Source organism: Chanodichthys erythropterus, chromosome 3 (genome assembly GCF_024489055.1).
Source record: "Chanodichthys erythropterus isolate Z2021 chromosome 3, ASM2448905v1, whole genome shotgun sequence".
In the NCBI taxonomy this organism is placed as follows: Eukaryota; Metazoa; Chordata; class Actinopteri; order Cypriniformes; family Xenocyprididae; genus Chanodichthys; species Chanodichthys erythropterus.
In genome coordinates this window covers 10,343,377-10,369,959 of record NC_090223.1, presented here as the reverse complement: position 1 = coordinate 10,369,959, position 26,583 = coordinate 10,343,377, and the positions used below count along the sequence as shown (strand labels likewise).

General features: G+C 40.5%; 1 long non-coding RNA gene and 1 pseudogene across 1 annotated transcript; one reads left to right on the top strand and one right to left on the bottom strand.

The window, feature by feature from the left end:
* The window catches only part of LOC137003093 (uncharacterized), a 243,826-nt pseudogene that overhangs the window by 185,026 nt on the left and 32,217 nt on the right, over positions 1 to 26,583 (bottom strand).
* On the top strand, positions 1,608 to 6,261 carry LOC137017067 (uncharacterized). Its single transcript, XR_010894550.1, has 3 exons — positions 1,608 to 1,971; positions 2,459 to 2,573; positions 4,394 to 6,261. It is a non-coding gene; the product is annotated as an uncharacterized lncRNA (long non-coding RNA).

Genomic DNA, 26,583 nt, shown 5'->3' with positions numbered 1-26,583 from the left:
GGTTGCAGAAAACTAAAATAACCTACTTGAGCAAAATCACCGACTCTAAACGAAAGCAAAAGACATTAATTAGGCGTCGTTTACAAGGTGGAGAACTGAAACCAGTTCAAGATCATCTGTGATTTACAGATTTCACATCTGAAGAGAGTCGTACACGTGTTTTCTGTGTGTAGCCAATGTTCGTTCTATGAATCACACGTACTTCACATTTGAGAAATTATTGCAAGATCAAATTTAGGATGGTTTCTTTGCAACCTTATATAATGAGACCCCATATGTCTGAATAACTTAATGTGCAAATTAAAGTGTTTTCTTTTCTAAAGGCACTTGAATATTGAAACACAGAACAAGCAGATTTAGCAGTTTAATAACCAGCTTATGGTGTAATTTCAGTTTGATTAATTGTAATACACCTCTCCTCTTTTGATTTATTCATCCAGTTCTACAGTAAATCCCAATCATAACCGGATGCTTTATAAACCTGCTAATCAAACGTTTGGGCCAAATGTGGCAGATAGTTGGCATACTGGCCTGATATAGCATAACATGAGCACATTTTTTTGGGATCAGTATTGTATTGGGATATATGGCCCAGATGATTTATTGGAACACCAGATTCGGGATCCGATCAGATTCTTTTAACATGGAGATTCACAAAGCGTCTACATTAAAACATCATCAGCTCTTACATGTGTTTCAGTTCACCTGTTTTCTAAATCATTGTGATGACAGACGCTCAGCTCTGATCTCTGAAAACATCTGAACACAGAATGATATTTGTTCACAAATTCGGTTATTTACTACACTGGAAAATTATAAAACCGGTGTGTATAATTATAAAGTACACATTTATAGATGAGGGTAATTTGTGTCAATAAACAAGCATATTGTGTTCATTACTGACACACACATTCATAATCATGTTTTAGTTTTCATGACTCTTTCTGACACAATTAAAGCTTCTGGACTCACCTGAAGATCCTTTTCCGCAGCATGAAACACATCAATGATGAAGATGATGAAGAGAGCAAACAGCCACCAGAACTGATCTATATGAGTGATGAAATATCAAATCAGCTGATGTGAAAGAAGATGAATCAGTATTAGAGTTTGGGTTTAAAGCTCTTGAAGTTTGACCTGTGAAGTGAAGTAAATGGAGAGTCAGATAGGCTACAGAAAGTAAACTCACACTATGAGCAGAAATGACACACAAAGAGGTCACCACACCTGCTTTTGAGCGTCATCTGCTGGAAAACAGTGATCAAACATCCTCATATGCACATGTACAGTAGTGTACGTATTAAAACACATATTATAAATAGGAATGATTTTCGTTTTTGTAAATGTTTCACATAAAGTGAGGGGAAAAACACGCAGAAAACCGTTTTGCATCCAACAGGAATCTGCCAATGAGATATTTAAGACTTAAGTGTCTGTATCTTCACATGTGCGATCCTCCTTCTGCAAATCTTAAAGCAACTTTTCCTATTGCTGAATGCTGTTTATGACATCGATGCTGAAGAGCTTTTGGGATGACGTTTCTTATGTTGCACGTTGTTCTCCTTGTGTGATCGCGCATGCGCAGGTGAAAGCGAAACTGAGCTCGAGATGGAGATGGCCGCTCTTACACACTACAGTTTAATTTCGTTCTGTTTGTAGCGTTTGTTTCTATTCATGTTTTATATATGCTCCTTGACATGCATGCGGAGAGTGTGCTTGTGCTAACTATCCATAAGGATTGCCGGTTCTGTGCCTCGGGTTTTCCTTCTCGCCTCGATCCGTCTTTTACTTCACCTGGACAGAGTAACCCGCCTCTGGCACACGTTAAAACCCGCTCCGTTTTCCAGGACAGGTTTATTCAACGGATTCTACCGCAAAGATGTCATTCTCTCCATAATGCTCTGAAAGAAGAGGAAAAATGTGCACATGCCTCAGGGATCAGATAATTTCAAGTGTCATTCTTACTGAAATGTGAGTATTATGTTATTTAAGGATGTTTGCGCAAAAGTAACCATTCAAAATTCAACAGCTGTACATATTAAGCTAGTGTAACTATACAGGCCTTTGTCTAATATTGTTTACACTGTAGATTTAACACAACAGACAAAAACAAATCTCGGCTTAAACTAAAGCAGTAAAAGTGTCACACTCACCTGGCTGATTCACTTCCGTGATCCACTTTCTACAGAGGTGGAAGTTTAATGTAGTTCATGTAAATGCTTTATTGTCTTTGCCACATTGCCATGTACTACATGAAATACAAATGCATGAGCAAATAACTCTCCAATGATGATATAATGGATTTGCAATGCAAGTTTCAAACATTTTGGTAGTAGGCTACATGTTATTATTGCCACTTTGTGGACATGCTAAGTCCTGCTGGTTGAAATATATAATGTTTTGTAGCTCAGCCAGCCTTGATTGTTTCTAATCATTTAACTTTGCTATGTGGTTCTAGCTTTTCCTGACATGGCGCATGACAAATAACACTTGCACTATTTCATCACAGCAACAATGGCTTCACCCAGACATCGTCATCGGCGAGAAAGCATGGAGGAACCGCTTACCATGTCGTGAGAGATTGTTGATGTTTTAAAATGTGTTTCACTTCATGCAGAGGCTTAAAGGGTGTTCAACAAAAAATGAAAATTCTGTCATTTATTACTCGCCCTCATGTCGTTCCACACACGTAACACCTTCATTCATCTTCAGAACACAAATTAAGATATTTTAGTTGAAATCCGATGGCTCAGTGAGGCCTGAGCAATGACATTTCCTCTCTCAAGATCCATTAATGTACTAAAAACATATTTAAATCAGTTCATGTGAGTACAGTGGTTCAATATTAATATTATAAAGCGGAGAGAATTTTTTGGTGAGCCAAAAAAACTAAATAACGACTTATTTAGTGATGGCCGATTTCAAAACACTGCTTCAGGAAGCATCGGAGCACAAATGAATCAGTGTATCGAATCTGCTGTTCGCCAAAGTCACGTGATTTCAGCCGTTTGGCTGTTTGACGCGATCCGATTCATGATTCGATACACTGATTCATTTGTGCTCCGATGCTTCCTGAAGCAGTGATTTGAAATCGGCCATCACTAAATAAGTCGTTATTTTGTTTTTTTGCTGCACCAAAAATATTCTTGTGGCTTTATAATATTAATATTGAACCACTGTACTCACATGAACTGATTTAAATATGTTTTTAGTACATTAATGGATCGTGAGAGAGGAAATGTCATTGCTCCCTATGCAGGCCTCACTGAGCCATCGGATTTCAACTAAAATATCTTAATTTGTGTTCTGAAGATTAACGAAGGTCTTACGTGTGTGGAACGACATGAGGGTGAGTAATAAATGACAATAAAATAAATTTTTGGGTGAACTAACCCTTTAATAAAAAGCCCACCCAGGCTCATTGGAAATACATGTTTGTGGCGTTGTTTCTGCAACACCGACATTACGTACCTTACTGCACATTTTGTGGCAGTTTCAATGTGAAATATCTAGTGTGGCGCTTAAACACATATTCAATACGTGGCAGGTTTTTATTACATTGGCACAGGCATGTACTGCAGGTTTCTTTTTTTTATTACGCTACTTCAGGCACATGTTACGGCGTTTCACAATTGAAATACCCATGATAAAAGGTTAATGCTGTATCATAGTATCATTCTCAAACCTGTCCTGGAGTAGCTCTCTCTATATCTGACACACCTATTTCGGAGCTTCTCAATATGCGTTCCTGTCTGTACTTGTGAAACTTCTTCACATCTAGCCAAGTACAGTTCAGATCCCCAGATGTGTTCTTGATCTGTCCCTTTGCTTGGCTTGAGACAGCCAGGTATCCCAGAATGCATCTCGCACTAACCAGCAAACGTCAATAGCAGAGGAGAAAACCTGTGTAATTTAAACATATTACTGTTATTATGTCATGGTATGTATTTGCTGATGCAACTGTGCTATTTTAATTTCATTATACACGGGATTGAGCTGTTTTGTTGAACCAGTTTCACAGGATTCATAGCGGAGCAAACTCACTGAGTTAGATAACTCATACAGATGAAGCTGTATTTGCATCACTAATGTTCATAAGTATCAGTTTTTAAATCTCGCAGAATTGTTTTGAAGCCATAACATTGTACAAGGAAAATTACGCTGTCTTGATCGAAACTCTGGTGCTGTAAAACGTTCTTTGTGTGAAAAGGAATAAATGTCAGAAATGTAGGTAGAGGCATGTGTTTCTAATGAACCTGGTTAGCAATAACTCTACTTATATATCATAGAGTATAATCTGAACATAGCAGTTATAACACGTTTACCATAAATGTAGCTAAACATACAGAATATAACATATACATATCGCTGATGTTTTTTGTTTTTCCTTCAGATCTTTTATTCATCTCAGTGAGGAACTGAATAGACTCCAGAAGAAGTTTTCTCCTGAATGCCACAAGCATATAGAGACAATGGATAATTTTTTTAATGAGTTTAAACCCATTTACATAAGTTCTGCTCTCAGCTTTGTAAAAGGAGCGAGGGCAGGGGGATATGGACTGGCTGTCCTGTTTGTGGGATTAGCTTTATCTATATTTAATGAAGAGGTTTCTATCATTGTTGCTGCAGCAGGGGCTGGTGTGGCTATAGCTGGTGGATTAAGACTTGCTTTTGGGCTATACAAGAATACACAGAAGGAGAACTTAAAACAAAACATTAAAGAGGAACTAAAGGGAATTCAAGATAAAAGCAGCTCTATTATTGATGTAATGGAACAAATCTGTCAACATGCTGTGGAAATACTGAGAAATGCTGAGCTATCAGAACACAAAGCCCAGGCATTAAGTGAACATTTTGCCTACCGCCTTGAAAAAAGGCACCTCATTCAGGAACATGACAGCAGTAAAGTGGGTGTCCAGATGTCTAAAATCAGGCATTTGTCTGGAAACCTTGCAGAAATGATCGCCAAGCTTAGTTCTGTGCCTGAAATCCTCAAAGAGATTATTGAAGACAACAAGAGGCGACGTGACAAACCTGCTAAACCCACACATGAACAAATAAATACAAGGAAGTTTAGGGGGGATGTAGATAAGTTCATTAATGAGATGCAGAAAGGAATTTCTGGGTTAAAAAACAGTGTGAAAGAAATCGACAAAATAGCAGAACAAATAACAAATCTTTGAATTCAACAAAATGAAAAATTATGAACTGCTGAGACACAATTTGTTACTGGATCCACCTGACAGGGGACAGCACAAATGGAGAGCAATATTACATTGCAGTATTGAAAAATTCAACATTTCATTGTCCTACAACAACTGATGTTATCATTGTCGAACGTTAATGTAAATAAAGGAAATTGATACTTTGTTAAGGGGAGACGCTACAGTCAAAAACACAGTTTTTTCAGGCACCTGTCAATTTTGAGATTGTGCACTTTTTGGCTTTTCATAAAGTGTTTTTTCAGACTGGTGAAAAAAAAAATCCAAAATACACTTTTAAGTGTATGTTTTATTGCACTTTATCTATCTGCATCTATAGAATTCAATTACAGTAAATATCTTTAAAGTCCGTTTTCTCAAAATGAGTTTTTTTCTCCTGCTCCAAGTCAGAAATCTCCACTTTAGCAGAACTTAAACTTTACAGTTTTATTCCTATCTATATTCTGAAGGTTTTTACAGAGGGATTTATTGACATATAATTTGCCTGGTTTTATACAATATAGAGAGATCCAAAATCCCTCTGTAAAAACCTTTGAATTTAATATGTCCAAAAACTTAAACGAGAACTGTGAACCTGACATCATCCAATATTAAGATTTTTGTTCTAGAAATGTATGCAAATTAGTGCATATTTAATTAGATAATGCATCATTTGCATATTTAAACATTACATTTTAGAAAACTTGTAATACAATTTTTTTTTTGTAATTTTTAATGTAATCAACCTGCTGGGGAAGTATGGCGATTAGTCAATTTTTTTTACCCTATTCACCTTGGGTGTCTCGCCTTAAATTCAGAAATGCAGGACTGTTTTCAAAAGTAGATGTTATTTTGTGCAAATTCTGTTTTATATTAATCACTTTCATAACAAAACATGTAATAAAATGTACACACAAAAATGTATTGGAATATAAACTGAATAAAGTAATTGTCTTTAACCCTTTAAACCCTTACCAAATAGGTTTGTTACATTTTTATTTAGTTGGGGCAATAATAAATCTGAATCACTTTAATTTATTGTCCAATGTTAAACCTCAAGTCAAATGTACTGTAAAATGGATTTGTTCTACTGCAACATAATACATGTTTAAAGGTGACCCATTATGCCTATTTTTATAAAATGTAATTTAAGTTTCAGGTGTCCCAAGAACGTGTCTGTGAAGTTTCAGCTTAAAACACCTCACATATCATTTATAAATCCATGTTGTAAATACACATTTCTGACTACAGTCAAGAACAGGCTGTTCCCTTTCAGTCGGTCACGTTCGGCGTACGTCAGTAGTGACCGACGAATTGGAATTGGGATACCGCTAGAGAGCCCCTATCAGCTTCGAGAGAACTAAAACAAGCCAATGGAATTGGCGTGCGATATTTGCATAATGCGCACCTCCCCTAACAGGTGGATATAAAAAGGGGGGCAGATGCAATCGCACTCTGCTTTTCGCTTCGGAGCCTACCTGGTGTCCTGCGGCTGTTTGAACTTCAAGCCTCTGAAGAAGTTTCGGCGCTTGTGTTGGTGTGACGACGCCTGCAGCGAGGTCGCGAGTTGGAGTGAGCCGGGTGGAAACACCTACTGTTTTCCCAGCGTTCCGCTGTAATTCCACTGGTTGGTCTGCGATTTGGTCTGGTTCCTCCTGTGTTTTTCTAAACACGTCGTGACGCTCCTGTGTGTCTCGACACAAAAGAGCTGAAGTTTCCCCTTCTAAAAGAGCTTCACAGACAGACACTGCGTCTTTTTCAAGATGTCATTCTGTCTGTGCGTTTCTGGAGGCGGTCGTTTCCTATCCTCTCTGACAGCCACGATCACTTTCTCTCATGTCTGCTTAGCGTGCTGAGACTGTGTTTGTGGGTGGTCATATTTTCTTATGGAAATATGTCCACGTCGGCGCGTTGTTTGCTCGCCTTTCTCGTAAGGGCTTGAGCGCTCAGCGCGCCGTGTGCCGTCGAATTGCCGGCTGACAGCGCGCGTTGCCACGGCAACCCTGCGCGCTGTCTGGCGCTCTAGATGCACGGTCGAGACTCGGCTGCCTTTAATGAGGTGGAGTCCCCTCACTTATTCCCCGATCTAGTTATTTTTCTGAATCAGAAAAGTGCTACTTTGGTTAATAAGCCTGGGTGACCAGAGGATCACAGTGGGGCAATACCCGCCGAGTCATTCTCCGTGGGCCCCCCACTCCTCTAGTGCATCGCAAACATGTTGTGACTATGTTCGTGGGTGGATCATGTTTAGATACATGGCCACGTCGGTGCCCAGGGTTCCGTGTGTCGTCCAGTTGGGCGGCCACGTTCACTGTCCAACATGGCTGGTAGCTTCTGCATGTGTTGCTGGTCCTCCTTAAAATAAATATGGAGGACCTAACATCTTAGTCAGGGCTCCAGCAGAGGATCAGATGTCGACTGCTACATTGGAGAGAGTATTGTTGGGCTCTGAACATGAAGATGAGGCTGAGCGTCCCATGGTTGTGGCGTGCTCATGCCGAATCGGATTCAGACTTGGCAACCATGCTTTCCCGGGCCCCTGGGGGTGTCGTGCGACACGTACTCGCCTTGCCCCGCCCCCTGGCTTAGCCCGGATGTGCATGAAAAAACTTGGCAGTTTGTGGCCTTTTTTGGCGTTAATATGGAACGCCAAGAGGGTCATAATCTGCACTACAAGTTTTTTCTCTCTCACTACCCCCTAGGGTGGGGTGGCAGTGCTACGGGCACACCACCTCTGCCCTGCATGAGTCTTGGCCCCTGGCAAGTCTGCAGTAGGTCAAAGCACTCATTGCATGTGGGTAGTTCTGAGTCGGGGTTGAGCTACGCAGGATGCAAATCAAAGCGCAGGCCCCTGGCCAGACAATGTCCACCATGGTGGTCCAGAAACACCCCTGGCGAGTCTTGCTGGGATGTGCCGTCGTCAAAGTGTGCTTTCTCGATGCGCTCATCTCACAAACTGGCCTTGAACCCAGCCCGCTCAACCCGCAGTCACCTGACTAGCGGGAGACGGTCCTGGAGATATGGCGACCTGGAGCTGACGTAAACTGTTCTTTCTCCCCGGAGGAGGGCCAGGTGGAGAATTGGTCTGTTCCGCCGCTGGCTCTCCGGAGTCCAGCGGTACCCACTAAGAACTGTTTTCCGATCCTCTACGTCCCAAGAGTGTGGCTGGCGATGTGCAGCGCCCCGCGTTGCTACTCCCAGCCCCCTCTCACCTCGCCAGCAGGTGTCAGTGTGTTGGTGCAGGCCGCGCCCCGTGTGCCGTCTCCCATACGCACTGCTACCTCGCAGAGTCTGATCACACTCTGGGCCGCTACCACGCCGCCCGAGTCGGGTCCCCGTACTCTGGTTCGCTGCCCCACCCCCGGTACGTCTGTGGTGCGTTTGGTTCTGCTGGCTCTGTGTCTGGAGGCCTGGTTAGTGCCCCCAGCCCGTTCCGCTGGCTCATGCGTACTATCAGACTCGGCTATGTGATTCATTTCGCCCGGTGTCCTCCGGCGTCCAGGGGTGTCCACTTCACTTAGGTGTCGTTGGACATTGCACCTGTTCTCCGAGTGGAGATTGCTGTCCTCCTGGCGAGGGATACAATCGAGCCGGTCCCTCCAGCCGATTTGAAGTCAGGTTCAGCCCTACTTCATTGTACCCTAAAGGGCGGTGGGCTATGGCCAATCCTGGATCTGCGTGTCTTGAACCGGTACCTTCAGGCTGCCGTTTAAGGTGCTCATGCAGAAGCGCATTTTCGAGTGCGTCCGTCCCGGGGTTTGGTTTGCAGCATTCGACCTGAAGGATGCATACTTTCATGTCTCGATTCTGCGCTCGGGTCGAGCATGTCAGTACAAACTCCTACCCTTCGGGCTGGCCCTATCGCTCCACGCCTTACACGGTTGCGGAGGTGGCCATTGTTCCCCTCAAGGAACAGGGCGTTCGCATTCTCGACTGCCTCGATGACTGGTTGTTCCTGGCCAGCTCGCGAAGCAGTTGTGCGTACACAGGGAGATGGTTTAGCTCACCTCAGCCTGTTGGGTCTTTGGGTCAGCTGGGACAAGAGCAAACTCGCCCGCGGGCAGAGGATCTCTTTTCTCAGTCTCGAGCTAGACTCGGTCGCCTGGATTGTGCGCCTCTCTGAGGAGCGCGTCCAGTCGGTGTTGAACTGCCTGAGTTCGCTCAAGCGCAGGATGGCGGCCCCACTGAAAGACTTCAGAGGCTCCTGGGGCATGTGGCATCTGCAGCCGCGTTTCGCCGCTCAGGTTGCTCCATATGAGGCCGCTTCAACACCGGCTCCGCGACTGGGTCCCGAGATGGCCATGGCAGCGCAGCACGCTCAGTGTCCTCGTGACACGGAGCTGCCGCCCTACCCTCATCCGGTGGTCGGACCCTTTGTTCCTGCGGGCGGGAGTACCCCTTGGACGCTGTGGTCCACACAGATGCCTCTACCACCGGATGGGGGGCCATGTACAACGGGCATGCGGTTCGGGTCTTGGACGGGGCCTCGACTGCATTGGCATATCAATTGCCCTCGAGTTGCTAGCAGTATGTCTTGCACTGGGCCGCTTCAAGGAGCTGCTGTCAGACAAGCACGTACTGGTCCGCTCGGACAAGCACGGCGGCCGTTGCGTACATCAACCATCATGCTGGTCTACGCTCCCGTCGCATATCGCAACTCGCCTGCCATCTCTTGCTATGGAGTCAGAAGCATCTGAGGTCGCTTCAGGCCACTCATGTCCCAGGTGTGCTTAACCGTGCAGCCTACGAGCTCTTACGGCAGCCTCCACTTGCGGGCAAGTGGCGGCTCCATCCCCAGGCAGTCCAGCTGATCTGGCACTACTTCGGCGAGGCCCAGGTAGTCCTGTTGCCTCCCCAGGAACTGCCCTCGGCCAGTGGTTTTCCCTGACCGGCGAGTCGCTCAGCACGGATACCCTGGCACTCAGCTGGCCCCGGGGCCTACGCAATATGCGTTTTCCCCCAGTGAGCCTTCTCGCACAGCTCCTGTGCTAGGTCAGGGAGGATGAGGAGCAGGTCTTGTTAGTGGCTCCATATTGGTCACTCGGACCCGGGTTTCGGACCTAATGCTCCTCACGACAGCCCCTCCTTGGCCGATTCCTCTGAGGAAGGACCTCCTGACTCAGAGATGGGGCTTCCTATGGCACCCGCGTCCCGACCTGTGGAACCTCCACGTGTGGTCCCTGGACGGGATGCGGAGGTTCTGGTGATCTCCCGCAGGCGGTTGTAGACACCATCACTTCCGCTAGAGCTCCTTCACGAGGAGCCTCTATGCGTTGAAGTCGAACCTATTCGTTGAATGGTGCTCCTCTCGCAAGACGAGAGGACCCCCGATCATGCTCGGTCAGTTCTGTGCTTTCCTTCCTGCAAGAGGGCTTGGAGCGAAGGCTGTCTCCCTCCACCCTCAAGGTGTATGTTGCCGCTTCGCTGCACATCTCCATGCAGTTGATGGCAAGCCCTGGGGAAACACGGTCTGATCATCAGGTTCCTGAGGGGGGGCGAGGGGACTGATTCCTCCTTGCCCACCCTCCTTACCCTCTAGGGATCTCACCTTAGTTCTTAGCTAACTTCGGTGTCATCCCTTGAGCCTTTGCAATTATCGAGTTAAAAGTACTGTCTCTTAGACCGTCCTCCTGGTTGCATTGGCCTCATGTTAAGAGGGTAGGGGACCTGCACGCATTTTCGGTCGACGAATCGTGCCTGGAATTTGGGCCTGGGGATTCTCACGTCTTCCTGAGACCCCGGCCTGGATATGTGCCCAAGGTTCCTACCACTCCCTTCAGAGATCAGGTAGTGAACCTGCAAGCGCTGCCTTCGGAGGAGGCAGACCCAGCCCTAGCTTCGCTCTTTCCAGTTCGCGCCCTGCGTGTTTACGTGGATAGAACTTGAAGCTTAGGACCTCAGATCAGCTCTTTGTCTGTTACGGAGACCAGCAGAAGGGAAAGGCTGTCTCCAAGCAGAGGATGGCCCACTGGTTAGTGGATGCCATCGCCCTGGCTTATGTTCTCAGGGCGTGCCTTGCCCGTTCGGGTTGAGAGCCCACTCCACCTGAGTGGCCTCTTCCTGGGTGCTGGCTCATGGCGCCTCGCTGACAGATTGTAGAGCTGTGGGCTGGGCAACACCCAACACGTTTGCTAGGGTTTTTAGCTTACGTGTAAGCTGGTTCTTCCCGTGTACTCGCTTCCACCAGCCGGTAGACGCGTTGAACCTGTGCTCGTGTCGGCTTGCAATGCCACTCCCGCCCCCTGGGCAGGATATGTGCATCTGTTGACTCCAGTCGTGTTCCCCGTTCGGTGAACCCTGTCGAGTTCCTCCACCTCCACCTTCGGCTCGGGCATTGCGGAGTGTCTGATGCCAGACCAACATCCATCTTCGATGTTGTCTGTTGGTTGGGTTCCATATGTTGCAATCCCTCTACGTGAGTGATTCCATATGTGTATTGTCCACGCTTACTCCCTACGGTGAGCCTGTGTCTTTCCTTAGCAGAGCTTCTGCTTTCTCCTGTCAGATGAGTCTCCCTACTCAGGTGGAGCCATCCCAGGGACTCATATGCGTTCTGCCCTGCGGGCCAGTCCATATGTTTTCCATGTAAATTCCTTCCCCTCTGGGTAGGTAGTGGTTCCGCAGCGTTCCTTACGGGTTCGCTTCCCCAGTGTAGTCTAGTTTACTTAGTGGGTATATCAGAACAGCAGTAGACTTCCCGGCGTAAGCTCGCCCCCTTCTCCGTCCCCTTGGTGCGACGGGCGGCTAGAGCCTGCGCTGGGCACTGGAAGGGGTTTCGTAACTGTGGCGTTTTAGTTGGGATCCCAATTCGTCGGCACTACTGACGTACGTCGAACGTGACCGACTGAAAGGGAACGTCTCGGTTACGTGTGTAACCCTCGTTCCCTGAAGGAGGGAACGGAGACGTACGTCCCGTCGCCACAGTTTCTGTACCCTCGCTGCAGTGCGGACACCGGTTGTCTCCTCAGCGAAAAACAGAGTGCGATTGCATCTGCCCCCCTTTTTATATCCACCTGTTAGGGGAGGTGCGCATTATGCAAATATCGCACGCCAATTCCATTGGCTTGTTTTAGTTCTCTCGAAGCTGATAGGGGCTCTCTAGCGGTATCCCAATTCCAATTCGTCGGTCACTACTGACGTACGTCTCCGTTCCCTCCTTCAGGGAACGAGGGTTACATACGTAACCGAGACGTTTTTGAGCATGTGCCTTTAAATGCAAATGAGCTGCTGTGCCCCGCCCCCTCTCTAATGCCTCAACATGATTCTCTGCCAAATAGATTAAATATATATTAATAATTATAATATGATATATAAATATGTATATTTCATGTTATATATTCATATAATTATTATATTAATTGAGAAATAATATTAAACTTTGCTTTTAAATTCATATAAATATACATGCATTAATATATAAAGCTTTTAGACAGACTAAGCTAATGTGTTTTCATTTGAGCTCTTTATGACCTTGTATAAATTATTAGGCCTATTTCTTTGATTCGCATGCATTGATATAGTCAGATATTTTCTTTCAGCGGCCTTCTCAAACTTTTGCAGCAGCAGTGTGTATACTGAGAACGTTTATACCGAGTGATGTGAGTCAGTTGAACCTGATCTAAACCAGGTTGGATTTATATTGATTTGTCAACTCTAAACCTACTCTGAAACTCAGAGTTTGTTCAGCTAGCTTCATGCAACAGGCCTCTGGTCACTTCACAGTGACATTAACATCACCTGATTTTATTCAGTCTTGACTTCTGACAGTAAAAGTGTTTTTTTGTTTTTATTTTTTTTAACACAGTTACAACAGCCAGTAGAAAAAAAAAAGAAAAAAAAAAACATAAAACAATCAAGAGTCAAGAGCACAACTAAAGAAAACACTGATCACCACAATGGTGACTTCAAATGCTTGTGCCTCTTTTTGTTCAGAGATTTCACTCACTAACATCAGATGACATCACTAAAGCTCATTCATCATAAACTCCAGCACTGCTTCAGTGCTATTTTAACACTCGTTAGTGTGAACACATATGAACACTGAGTGCTGTCCATTAAACACAAGATATTTTGCTGTGTAACATCCAGCCATTTTAAGCCCAAAAGTTAGTTATCCTTAATATTTTAAGGACACTCAAAGAATGTTTTCTGGCAACATTATGAGAACATTCATCAAATACTATTGACAATATATGGTGATTTCACAAGTGTTCAAATTCTAATATATGTATAAACTTTAAATATATTTATGAGAAGATCCAGGAATAGTAACTATGGGACAGGCTAAGGATGTTTGAAGAATGTTATTCTAAAAGCATTTTATCTCAACATTATGATAACATTTTAAACCTCCTACAAACAATGTCCAATTAAAATTTTGTGCTCACCCCTTGAGAACATTAAAGATTAAAGAAAAGGTAACAATGAAAATCTGTTTCATAAATGTTACTGGTAGAACATTTGTTCAAAGTTACGAGAACATTGCCTGTTTAGCCAGTATAGACTGCATGATTTTAGCAATCCTGTAAGATCATTACAAATCAAACTATGCGATATGGATCTATTACACAACATGTAAATATAGAGACTGTACAGCGATGACACCTATTGACTATTGAAGTACCTAAAGAAGAATAAAACATCATCAGGATGCACTAGTGGTAAACAAAAAGAGCAAGATGAAACACACTTTGGCAGTTGCAGTTTTTATGTGTGCTGGAAAAAAAGAGGCTTTGAGAGAGTTTTTGAACTTCTCTCACTGTACAACATAGGACCACCAATTAGGAGCCACGATCACAGAAATCGCCACAATCACATGGGTGATGATGAATGGGAAGTAACAGTGTATTGTTGAATGCAGCAGAAGAGGAATGAAGGGGATGGATGGAGCACACACCTCAGTTGCCGTTGACCAGAGAGAACACACAAAGACAGGGGAAGTGCATGGTAGGGGTGGGTAGTTCGACACCCAGTGTCGACACACATCTCAAGTTTTCGACACACTAGTGCTTCGAAACATTGTTCTGGAGCATTGCTTGAAATAAGCCTGTCACATGACCTGTGGAAACAAAGCTTCTTTACCTCCCTGACACGTCAAACGCCGGGCTCAAATACAAAGCAGGTCGATTGCGCTGTCCCATACGCGCTATCCATTATATGCAACATTATAATTTATCAGTCATATCCTACAACAGAGAATCAATCTGCACCAACTGGAGAAGGTAAAATTAATACTAATAATGAAACAGTGAGTGAAAAAGTAATTGAAATGCAACAAAAGACAACCATTTGGAGTTCAAGTTTTAATTGTCTATTCCATTTGTTCATGTGGTGTAATATAAATCCTTACAAAAGATTACTCCAGTTTTTACATAAAGAAAACTGTATTTTCTTCCTTTTTTCAATACAACTGCAATTTTACTGCTGTTGAACTTCAATGTACTGCAGTTGCACTGTGATTATACTTCATTATACTGCAAATCTATGGTTGTGCTTAGCCTATTTATCATATTCATGTCTTTCACACTGACCTTTATACACATAATTTGTTACTTTTTAAATCCAACTTTTTGTCTTAAATAGCTTTATGAATTTTGGATCCTTTGCCCACTTCTGTACTTCAGTATACATTACTTGGTTGGGTTGTTATACTATATTTATGATAAACATATAGGCTATGTTGGATTTAAGGCCAACTCCAAACAAACACTTTTGAATTGTGTCTATATTGTAACCATCTGAACTCCAAGGGGTGTACAGATTTTGTATTGCCAGTGCACATTTATTAAAAGATGAAATTTGGTTAAACAATACATGGGTTTACTTTGAAGGGTTTACTTTAAATTACTTTGAATTACTCTGCCAATATGAATGAATATTAATTGTACTGTGTATTATTAGGAGGGAAGAAGGAGCTTGATGAGGCCCTTGTCAGCATGATTGTGAAGGACTTGCAGCCTTTCTCCATCGAGGAAGATGAGGGATTTAGAGGATTTGTGAAGAAGTTACCTATTTTCTGCCAACCCGGAAAACTGTTAAGACAATGGTCAGAGAGAAACACCAAGAGGAGAAGCAAAAGGCTATGGCACATCTACAGAACATCCCATCTGTCTGCCTCACAGCTGATATATGGACCTCCCTCATTATGGAGACCTACCTGGGTGTAACATGCCACTACACTGATAGCAACACAGAACTGGGCTAAGTGATGCTGGGAGTATCAAAGTTCCCAAAATCACACACCGAGGCTTTGTCAGATCTGATATCTGACTGGGGGCTCACTGGTTCAGCTGATGCCATGGTGACAGACAATGCGGCCAACATGGTAACAGGAATTCAGAAGCTGAGACTACGCCATCTCCCTTGCTTTGCTCATACCATCAACCTCATTGTTAAGACGGCAGTTGAAGAGCATGAGGTGTTGGCAGACGCATGCTATGCTGCAAAGACTCATTGACCTCAGAGAGCCTGTTGATGCTGCTTTAGCTAGTTTGTCCAGCAACATCATGCCACTTTCAAGTGCTGATTTTGACATTATTTCGGAAAGACTTGAAGTACTGGCATCCTTCAAGTATGCCACTCAAGAGCTCTCTGGGGAGAAGACAGTGTCAGCTTCAAAGATCATACACTGTAAAAAAAAAAAAAATTGTTCACTCAACTTATATTTTTTAGTTATCTTTTTTGCTTTGACTCAGTTAAGTTTTATTAACTTAATCTACTAAGTATGTTCAACTTAAAAAATTTAGTTGACACAGTTAAAATAGTTGGCCCAACAACTTATTTCAACTAACCTGGACTTGTAAAGATTAGTTGAAATACGATAACTTAAATTTTCAACTTATCTGTACTAAAATTTATGTTCATTCAACTAAATTTTTTTCTCAACTTGCAACAGCACATTCAACCAAATAATTAGATTTTTCCATACAAACGATTTTATTTTCAATAAATTCACAAATATGAACGTATATTTACTTACCAGAGTTGATGATGATAATGGAAGATAAATCTGCCGCGTGCCGACAAACTGTCCAGCTGCCAGTCTATGCCAGCAATGCCGATGAACGAACGAGACCTTTTTCGCGCTTCACGTGATCTCGCGATAAATAATGAGAACTTATATCTTAATGGTGGCGACATAGTCTATACATACATACTCTAGTTCAGTGAACTTACAGACTAGTTGAGATAGTAAAAACCTAACATGTTAAGTTGAACGAACAAATTCAGAAACTACAAGTTGTATCAACTTACAAAATTACATTGAACAAACTAAAATGCGGAATCATTTTTTGCAGTGTACCAATTATTAGGATGATTCAACACTTAAGGTGGCAGAAAAAACAGCCCTGGCGAAAAATGAATCTGCTTCATCTGCATCATCACAGGCAGCTCAGAATCCACCATCCTCAGATGACCTGTGGGGGCTCCTGGATAGCCGGGTCAGTGAGACACAACAGCATCATAGTTATAATGCTGATGCCACCATAGAGGTCAAGAAATACATCAATGATCCTCTGAAATACTGGCAGGCCCATAAAGTCTACCCCCATCTACATGCTTTGGCCAGTAAATATCTAGCCATCACAGCCACATCTGTTCCATGTGAATGAATATTTTCTAAAGTAATTAATAAAAAAAAAGGAGCCGCTTAATACTATTTTTGAATAAAAACATGTAATTGCAATTGTTTTTGTGCATTTTTTTAACAATGTGTATGTCTGTGTTGTTTTTTAAGGAACACACAAAATATGGTTCAAAAACACACATGCCTAATTTACTGGTGTATGAAATATTCTATTTAGAAGAAGACAAGTTGTAATGCAAGTAAAAACGAATAACAGAAAGTCTTTATAGTCATTGTATTGTGCAAAATACAATGAAATTTGGAAACTTTATGGCTGCACACACATGCTCTGTCTTGATAATGATATCCTTGTTGAATATCCAAATAAAATTTACAATGACATCCCAATGAACAAAACCTCTGAATGACACAGTTGGTATAGGATTTTTATTGACCACCAGATGGCGAAGTAGAGCACTGTGTCAGAAGCTTCGAAGCACCAACAGAGTTTGTTGTAAAAGCCTCATTGCTTCAGAAGCCTCGTTCGGCACATCCCTAGTGCACGGAGAACACAGGAGGAGACAATGGTGATGGAGTGGAGATCGTGGAGCGCTGGGGTAGGTGACTTCTATGTAATAATAAGGTAAGCAGAGCAATAGTGTAGTATCCGCTAGGGAGAACAGACAGTAGAGGGTATGCATCGACGTCACTTTCCCGCCGGAACGCGCTCCCTCAGCTGGACTGAGTGGCAAAAGAAAGCTGCTGCATGACTGGATCTAATAGAGGAAACTGAAAAAACGCGAGTAAAACAAACGATTACACTAAAGGTTGGACTCGAAAGTGTTTCTTACAACTTGTCAAATAAACTTTATCCATGGATATTGACATGCAGCCAGGAGTCATGTTTCCTGACATATGTGCCTGATTTGATGCCGGGGAAATACATAAAGCAAATCTGCCTGTGAATATTTTATATAACTATAGGTTTAAATCCGAGTAATCACTTATATCAATGTTATATCGTCATATTGTCCAGCCCTAAAACATATATAGTTTTATAGTATAGTTTTTGTACTTGGGTAAAGTTGGTTTTATATTCGCACATTCGGACTTATGATAAATTCAGACTTTCCAATAAATGTGCAATAAATTAATGTTTGCGAATTTTAAACAGCGACATGATATTGACAACCAACGATTGTCAACTTACAACATTTTTCACAGTCGATCAAAATAGGTAAGTATTGTTTTAATGGCATATTTACTTGTGAATGTCCAATGTAGTGTGATTAACAAGACTATTGAATACGGATGTCCGAATGTGCGAATATAAAACCAACTTTACCCAAGTGGTTTTTGTCAGTGTTGATTTTAAAACACACAATTATGCAGAATATAAGATGGAAAATATTTAATTGGTGATTTGTCAACATATAACAATACAATATGGTATAATTTTACCTCCAAATCCAAAAAATTGACAAAAAATGATAACTGCAAATCCATGTTTCTTTGCCTGGAGTCCAGCTGTTTCTGTGAATTGCAGTGACCCTGACAGTAGCTTTGGCAGTCTTTAAATATATACCTCAGGTTTTGTGTCAAAGCTACTTGTACAGTCAATCACAAAGCTCTTTCCCATTTTGGATGTGTTGTGTGTGTTTTTCACGACATTGACGCTGAAAACCAATGCTGCCGCTCAGTGTTTTGCCACTCAGTGGGCGTGACCACAGCCGTAACGGTCGACGGTGACGTCACATGCATACCCTCTATAAGTGTGACTGAGGCTACGTCCACACGAAGCCAGAGCTTACCCTAAACCGATCTTTTTTTTTTTTTCCTCATCTCAAAAAATATCTTCGTCCACATGAAACCACTGAAATGACTCAAAATGATGTAGTATACATGCCAGACCATTATGTAGCGCTGTAATTCTGTCACAGAAATGCACTTAAAGCAGCGAAGAAGACTTGGAGCATGCCCATAAACCTTGTGCGCTGAATACAAACTATAGCAAATCTTAGAAATAACACTTTATTTTGGCTCAGTAGCTTCTGCAGCATGAACACAAGCATGTAGAGTCTGCTATTGCTGTTGTTGGTGCTGTTTTGTGCTGTTAGCGCGTCTGACTAAGGTCGACACGTGGGGTGATGACATCATTGTTTCAGAAAATATACGGATTGCCCCATTCACACGAAAATGCAAAGACAGCGCTTTCAAATGTATCCACTCTGGGACCCGGTTTAAAAAAATAATGCCTATCCGATAAAAAATGTGTGCGTATTCACAGAAACGTGTCTCCGTGTGGACGGGGCCTGAGGTGTGTGCTTAAGTAGTCCATGGGTAATGGGTTGATCAAGGACAGGCGAATCTTATTAGTGGTGAGTGCTGAAGGAGTGCAGGTGATCAGAAGGAGGGATGATGGGAAATGTAGTTTGAATTGACTGTTTACAGTGACAATTGGCTGCTGATGTTTTAATTCCTCATTTTGTCTGACCTGAGTTTGTTTTATCCAATGTCAAAGTTGGATCTAGTTGCAGTTTCTCAGAGAGCTTTGCATCACCCACTACAACAGCATCTCTAATAATTTTCTCATAGAGATCCCTAAGTGAACATAAATATATTCTGCAAAATACAATGCATTATATTACATACATTTCCATATATGGGAAACTAGTGCTTATATTTTTTAATATACTGCAATATATGCATTGACCATGTATGGTTTTATATATATATATATATATATATATATATATATATACAAAAATAGCATTACATGTAATTTTCACAAAATGTTATCCTTTTATATTGCACGTCCCCATATAAATGTGAATGTATTGTACACACATATATACACACACATTACAACAGACTTCTAGTTCCCAGCATGCTTTGCTTCTGACAGTTAAAAAGAATGTGGAAACGGGAAGTAGTTCTCTGGGGAGAAGTAGGTGATATTTTGTGTTTATAAAGCATAAACGGTTGCTTTTTTTCGAAAATGACAGATGGTTTCTTTAGATAAGACTCTTATTCCTCATCTGGTATCGTTTAAAGTCCTCTGAAGCTGCACTGAAACTGTAATTTTGACCTTCAACCGTCGAGGTCATTGAAGTCCACTATAAGGAGAAAAATCCTGAAATATTTTCATCAAAAACCTTCATTTCTTTTCGGCTGAAGAAAGAAAGACATAAACATCTTGGATGACATGGGGGTGAGTAAATTATCAGAAAAAGTTTATTTAAAAGTGGACTAATCTTTTAATGGGGAGATCTGTTAGTGTTTAAAGGGGTGGTTCAGTGTTTTTTTTTCTAGGCTTGATTGTGGTTTGTATTGTGTTAATACTTCTTTTTTTTTTTAAAAACGCCGCATTTTTCTTATATTTTACCTTTATTTCACACCACTGTCTCCACTGTCCTTTGAACGGCTCATTTGCTTCCTGCTTCTATGAAGATTGGTTAGATGGCCAAATGTAGTTTCATGTATTTTTATTGGCTGAAGTGCCAAGCACAGGTTGTCCGGAAATGCCACGCCCCTTACCATTACGGGCAGAAGTCACATCTGCGGTGTAAATAATGGCGTCAATATTGCCATACCAATTTGAGCCCAAATCAGACCCAGATAGTGGGAATGAAGGTCAAGCAGAACCTCTGCACGCAAGGCTTTTAATGGACGTTAGTGAATGGTAAGTATTTTTGTAGTGTCACTGTCACTGGTGTTAGTTATCTTTTCATACAGTTTTATTCTGGTTAAAGTTTTACTGTAGCCGAATACACGACTGAGTAGTAGCTTGTTTGTAAAGGTATTGTTTTATTTGTAGCATGAACAACTTGTTTATGAACAAAAGTTATTTAACTCCTATATATTTTTTTATTAACTTTTTGTTTAGGTGTTTATGTAGCAACTGTGCAAAAATGCCAAAAGAAATTGAAAACATCTGCTGCAAAGAAATACAAAAGGTATTTTAAAAACATACACCCAAAATAATGTAAAATAATATAAAGTTATGTATAATCCTTCCGACATAAACTATAGTAATAATAGAATTTTTTTCAAATGATGAATGGCAGGTCACTGCACAGGAATTACTCATTGACTTGCATTACTTTTTAGCTTGTAAAATGTATGATGGAGGTTCCAGACCCTCCGTCATGTATGGTTCTGCATCCAGGTTTCGAACCAAACTGCTTAAATTATTTCACTTTACAAAATATAAATAATATTTATAGACTTGACTATGGACCAGTGAGACGCAGAACTGAAGAAGAGTAAGATTTTATTAATTGTTAAGACAATTAATATTGATGTGCAATATAACTTTTGAAAGATCAGTTACATAAACAAGAGATAAAAAGACAAAAATAACAAGGTACAATTTACAAGTTACAATTTTAAATATTGCTCTTTTTTTATCAAAAGAAAAAAATGATCAACAATTGTATTTATAATAAAAATATTTTAACAGCTCACATAGATTTTTCTATTATAAGAAATGTTTTATATACACTATATACAGATAGTGTATATAAAAGTGGGTTTCTACAAAAAATGGTATGCTGCGCAACCATTTCTTCAGCACCTCACAGTCCTTTCTCTTTGAAAGTTTCTGTAGTTTCTTTGACAACCCTGTACAAAGACATACATCATTTGTACAATCTATGTAGTCAAAACAGAAGCCTGTAATCAAGCTTGTTATTGGTTAAACACAAAAACAGAAATATTTACCTTTCTCAAAGTGCCACACGTCATAGAACTGAGTGATACTGCGTTCCCTCAGGTACTTTTGAATCTGTGGATGTCTATCGGTGATTATGTAGTCTACAGCTAAACCATTCGACTCCATCTTATCCAGACAACGCTTCAATCCCTCCTTCTCCATGTGGTAACTGCCACCAACTTTGTTGCTCTGTTTTGGGAATACCGCATGTAAAATATTCAAGTGTAAATAGTAAAATATTGAGTAATGAGTAACAATTTTGCTGGATGCCTCGAAATTACCAACCTGAATTAACTGAACATCCAGAATTATGTTAGTTTCCACATGCATTAAAGTGTAGCTACCGAATTTGGCCGATGTGTCCTACGGCAAACATAATAGACAATAGACCATTAATGATAATATCAGCATTAAAACATTTTTGGGAAACTACAACACCTTAACAATACACAGCCTTAATAAAATTAATATTGTAACCATACATGGTGTGTCAGCGTGCATATCTCCAGCTAATGCAAGCTTTCCCTGCTGTTGTAGCTGTATAATAAGATGATGTTGATCTCTGTTCCACTTGTGTATGATGGTAGGCTCTATGAAATTCCTGGCATGTACTATAGTGCATCATCTGGAGGTTCATGGCCTTGAAAATCTATTAAAAAAATACATACAGAAACATTAATATCCATACAATCTAAAACAACAAAGTAAAAATAAATTGGTTTTCAATACCTTTTGTAGTTATACAAAGGATCCACCGCTAAAATATGTTGCAGCAGTCAGTAGAAGGTTCCCAACTGGGGTACTCCCTACAATGGGCTGGCTGTCCCACTGTCTGTGGTACTGACACTTATCACAGAGCTGAATGAATGCCACAAAAGTCCCCATTTGCCTGGTCTCGACGGCACACTTTGTCTTACAAATCGGACAGGACATAAATAACTCTCTTAGGCAGCTTTCAAAAACTATGTATTTTCTTTCGCGCCAGTTGGACTGTGGATCTATCCTAAAACAAACAAAAAAAAAACAAAAAAACATTTGTTAAAAATTGAAAAGTAATTCAGTTATGAATTGTTACGTTATGTATTTATTACTTACGACAACTCAGATTCCTCAGTGATGGTAGACTCAGGGTTATAAGTCGAGTCATGGGGTTCCACTGGTACTTCTGATTCAGTGTCTTCCTCCTCTTCCTCCTCCTCCAACACCAAACGAGGTCTCTTGCTTGGTCTGAACATTGAGCCCTTTACAGGGGTTGAAGAGAGCAGCATATCTGGCAACATGATAGTTGTTTCACTCCCAACATCTTGAGTAGAAACTGTTGCCTGAATGCCTATAAGTAAAAAATTACTGTAAACCATCTGTCATGTTACTACAAATTAACTTTACTGGGAGACACACAAGACACTTTCAAACTCACATAATTGTCAATACACAACACAGTAGCTTAGAATGAAATACACTGTACTAATAATTATTTTAATAAAGCACTTTGAACATTTAACGTCTGATTACCTCTGCTCCTTATGTGGAAATCCTGCAGTGTATTAATAGAAAGTTGAGTGCCCACTGATCGCATTTTGGGCAATGTATCCATGGCAACAGAATCTGTATTTATTGGATCTGTCTGACATCCAACTTCAACTAGTTTAGATGTAATGATGAACTCTTCGGTACTTGGACCTTGCTGAGATGTTGGCTGTAACAGGGTTCCTACACATTTTCCATTTCAAAATTCCATACTTTTCCATACTCAAATTTCTAGACCTCCTTCCAAACGATTTCTGCCATTGGTGAGCCTCGGTCTCCTTTTCTATGTTTTTTGGCGCACCAAAAATATTCTCGCCGCTTTATAATATTAATATTGAACAACTGTACTCACATGAACTGATTAATGGATCTTGAGAGAGGAAATGTCACTGCTTCATGTTTGTAGTCCGGGTCCTACAGTCTTTTAGTGATTTTTAAATTAGTGTTTGATTGTTGAAATAAAGTTTTGTATTTAGTATTCATGTCCTAGGCCCTTCTCTTCTTAGAAACCACGTACCTGTGTAACTTTTGTTGGGGATAAAATCTACAAGTACTAATATATTCCGTTTAACAAGTTGTCATGACTTAGTTTGTTTCCCTTTCCGGCCATACCACTCGCTACATAGGCGTGAATATTTAATTTGTCTATTAATTCGATACATTTCCTTTATAGAGATCCTTCTGTGATTTATCCATCTGCTCTGTTCTCGACATTATATGTATCATATATTATCATATATCATATATACATATAATATATGAAACATTATATGTTTCATATATTATATGTATCAAAGTATTTTTGAGTAGCACAAGCAGTTTCCGTAATATTTTAGAAATTCGTAACTCTATAAACATATTTGCAAAGTGAAGAGAGGTGAAAAAGGTGACATGTAGAAAGTAGATAGTTGTAGGTTCTGGGGGCATCCTCACCCAGGAGAAGATTTTTGTGATTTTAACATGTAAAGGAAGCATTCTGGTGCACTCTGAAAAGAACATAAATGGAAAAAACAACATTTGCTTCAAGTAAAAAATAAAAAATAAAACATTTTGGCACAAGGGCTGAGCATTGACAAATTTCATAATTGAATGCGATTTTCATTCAGAAGCTTGCGATTTGATTTTGATTTGATTACCTTTGATTCAGTATTGATTAATTTGGGCCTATCAGGTACAGTACATGGCAAATTTCCTCAAAGAAAAAAATCTCTCAACTAATGCTGTAAACAATACAGGGAACCACAGCTGGTACGTCATTATAATATTAGGTTAAATTGATCATAAGTTACTTACATATAGGCTAACTTACACATAAGGAAGTTTTTATAATAACGTTATAATAAAAGTGACAATTATTTTTCTACTCTTTATGTAGGCCTAAACATTTAAATGGTGACTGTCATAAAACAGATTTATGTATTCAATATAGAAGCACGTTAAGTACAAATACAATGAATATGTAATAGCCTATAGAGCATATATTTATCAAAATGCTCCTCTCAAAGTTCATTTTTGTAGCTAAATGATGAGTTATTGGACATTGTAAGGCTTTTCTGAGGTAGGCTAAATGTGACATTTTTACAAGCTGTTTTATTGACGCCTTTCTGCGGTTGAAACGCTGATTAATCGATTGCATGTGACATGACAGATTTTGGTAAGTTGTACTTTATCTTTCAACATACCTTCAAAATAACTCTTCGGATGTAAACGATTCACATAAATGATGTATTTTGATTCAAAACTGCTAATTTCGCCACAAAGTGACTAGTTTGCAGGTATAATAAATTAGAAAACTGAATAGAGGCAATAGTCTGGAAACACAAATATTTTTCCAAACTCTGATTTCTTTTTTCCATACTTTTCCAGACCTGGAAAAAACTCAAATCAAATTCCATACTTTTCCAAACCGCGTAGGAACCCTGCTGTAAGAAACGAGAATGTGTAACTGTGAAAATATAGCAAAAAATACATTTGTAATGTAAAAGTGTAATGGCAAAATTAAATAATTATTGTTAAAAGAACCATAGAAACAAACCACTGGTGTAAATTATCAATAGATTTTATATAATCATTTTAACAAATGATATCTACGGTCTGCGAAAGAAAAATTAATTCAATACAGAGTCCAGATCTGCAAGGATCTCTACTGACTGTATAACAGTAACTTTTGTTATTATAGAATGAATATAGCCTAATTATGTTTCAAAAATTTTTTTATAAATATTTGAGCCTGTTACAAAACCTAACCATGCCTCTACTGCACTGGCCAAATCAAACACAAACGTGTTTTGCATGACTGTAGCTGAACTAGCATGTGGTCAAACACAACAAACGTAATTAAACGCTGTACACTAATAACAGATCAATAACATCAAAAAATAAATAAATAAATAAAAATAAATAAATAAACGATGTTGGTGGGTGTGATTACATAGAAGTTTGTTGGTGTTTGTGGCCGTTTGTTGGAGAAGTATGAAACAATTTAGTTAACTGCCTAGCTTAGCCAAACTGCGTTGGTCTTGATGCAACCAAAATACACACAGAAACTACACATTTAAAAGACATGTACTTACAGGTTTAGGCCCATAAACAGCAGCTTCTGCCTTTAAAGTGGGAACTGCTTCATCTTTTAGTAAGAGTCTTTGAGCAAATCCAGTATTGAACTCGTGAAGATTCTTCCGTGAAATGTGCAGCACAGATGGCTAAATTTGCATTGTAATCAGCAGGAACAGAATTACGTTTTTGTAGGCAATAAACTGCCATAACTTTAAAAGACAATATCTCTGTTTGCATTGAACTTTCAGCGCTGTTACTTTGCAGATACTGTTTATGCTCAACCAGCAACATTACACACTAACTAAAGTTACAAAAGTGAAATCGCATTGAACCACCCCTTTAAAGTTGAATTATTTTGGAATTTAAAATGTTTTCTGTTATGTGTGAGTTTTTGGGGTTACCATTGTGCTGAAAGAGTAGAGCCTGAGGTTAGGCTGACAATTGGCTGAGCACCATTAAGATTATAATTACTTAACATTACTTAATTACTTGCTTTCTTCAGCACAATGAGTGATAGTCTCTTTGCTCAATACTTCAGTACACGTCAGAGTTTCATCACGGATCGGATCCATGTTTTTACTATGTTCATTCACTCTTAATCCCAGGCACACTGCTCCAATGCTCCTTTCCTTTTCCCAGGTCAGTTCTCAATTATATTTCTATTTACTCATTTCTAGCAGTCTTTGTGCAGCACCTCCCTCTTTTCTCACTCACTTTTTTGCCTTTCTTTGCAAGTTGTTGAAACCACTTCTGACGCCATGTAGCAGATGGTTATCTCTTAAAATCTAAGATGAGACATCAGGCCTTGCAAACAGCTCAGTTACCAAACATTCATTTATTTTTATTCTCTTTCTGTCTCTTTCTACGAAGCAGTGCGTGTTTGCATGTATTCCAATCATTAAATCATTTAAATAAACACTTTAGATACATTGCACCAATAAAACTAACAGTGAATTTGTAAATGTTTTGCAGCAACTATAGCAGACATTTATACGAAAGGAAAAAGTTGCGAAATTCAG